Raw genomic sequence first — 1,896 nt, 5'->3', positions numbered from 1 at the left:
GGGAGATCTTTCCATCTACTGAGATCTTCTTCAATTTCCTTCTTCAGAGACTTGAAGTTCTTGTCAAAGAGATCTTTTACCAAGGCAACTCTTATAAGAACATTTAATTGGGGCTGGCTTACAGGTTCAGAGGTTCAGTCCATTATCATCAAGGGAGGAGCATGGCAGCATCTAGGCAGGCATAGTGCAGGAGGAGCTGAGAGTTCTACATCTTCATCTGAAGGCTCCTAGCAGAGTACTGGCTTCCAGGAAGCTAGGATGAGGGTCTTAAAGCCCATGCCCACAGTGACACACCTACTCCAACAAGGCCACACCTCCAAATAGTGTCACTCCCTGGGCCAAGCATATTCAAACCATGACAGTAGGGGGTGTTTCAAGTAGAGACAAGAGGAGAAGGATATAGGAAAGAGAAGGTAGCCATGAGAGAGGCTGGACCACGAGCATGTGGCCAAGAGAAGCTTGCCCTGGGGCACACATGGAGCAGAGCTTCTCAGGCAAGACTAAAATAGCAAGTAAGACAGGCATATAGCTGGGATACAGGTTAGAATAGCTCAGACTCTGCCCTGCACAGTGCCAATGGCTTATAAATAAAATACTAGATTTCTGTGTTCTTTATTTGGGAGCTATACAGGCTAGAGTGGGGCAGTGTGGTCCTTTGAATATGCTTGGCCCAGGGAGTGGCACTATTAGGAGGTGTGGCCTTGTTGGAATAGGTGTGGCCTTGTTGGAGGAAGAGTGTCACTGTGAGGGTGGGTTTTTGAGACCCTCCTCCCCTCAGCTCCTCCCCAGCCATGTCTGCCTGGATGCTGCCATGCTCCTACCTTAATGATAATGGACTGAACCTCTGAAACTGTAAGCCAGCCCCAATTAAATGTTATCCTTTATAAGAGTTGCCTTGGTCATGGTGTCTCTTCATAGCAATGGAACTCTAATTAAGACAGGTGGAAACCCCCCACAAAAATACTTCTACACTTTACATTTATTTTTCCACTTAAAAATGAAGTAAAATTCACCTTCTTCAATGTGCAATTCCGAAGTCTTTGTGTCTACTAATGTAATTGAATTCTGCCACTTCCCCAACAGTGCTTAGTAATTCTCAGCCCCTGGCAAACCCGGATGTAGTGGGTGCTCTTCTTACAGATTTTCCTTTAGGAAGTGAAAATTATATAGGATGGACCATTTTGTGTGGTTTTGTTGTTGTTGGTGGTGGTGGTGGTGGTGAAATCCTATATATAATTTTAGTGGCTTATATTTTTTGTTATATCAAAGAAATCTTTGCTTAACCTAAGTTCACAGACTTTTAACCAATTTATAAGATGTAATTCACATACTGTAAAATTAACCCATTAAAAATATATATTTCTGGGAGCTAGAGATATAGCTCAGCTGTAGAGTGCTTGCCTACCGTGCATGAAGCCTTGGCCTTCAATCCCCAGCACTACATAAAAGGATATGGTGGTACACAAATGTGGCCCGCGCAGTCGTCTCACCAACAAGAAGAAGACACGCGGACACTAGGATCCTTCTGCAGCAACCGTTTTATTGCCTCCTCCAGAGGAAAAAAGGGTCGAGCCAATAATCCGCACTGCTTATATACACCATAGTGCGGCGTGTCCGCCCACAGTGCGGCGTGTCCGCCCATGATTGGCTGTTCGCTCATTACCCCACGTGATGCCCCGGGATGGGCTGTGACTGGGTGTCTTTTCATTCTACTCACTTGTGCAAACAGTTCTCTACGCACATGCGCAAACAGTTGTTTATCAGGAGTTACAGCGGAAGTAGGCGCCATCTTGTCATGGCGAATGCCTCTCCTGCTCGACCACTTTCCACATCTCCCCCTTTTGTTTTAGTTAAAAGGGAAGGCCAAATATAGCAAGTCAGAGAGTGTTTTTGCTC

This window comes from Mastomys coucha, unplaced genomic scaffold (genome assembly GCF_008632895.1).
Source record: "Mastomys coucha isolate ucsf_1 unplaced genomic scaffold, UCSF_Mcou_1 pScaffold3, whole genome shotgun sequence".
Classification (NCBI taxonomy): Eukaryota; Metazoa; Chordata; class Mammalia; order Rodentia; family Muridae; genus Mastomys; species Mastomys coucha.
Note: the sequence above shows the minus strand (reverse complement) of the source record.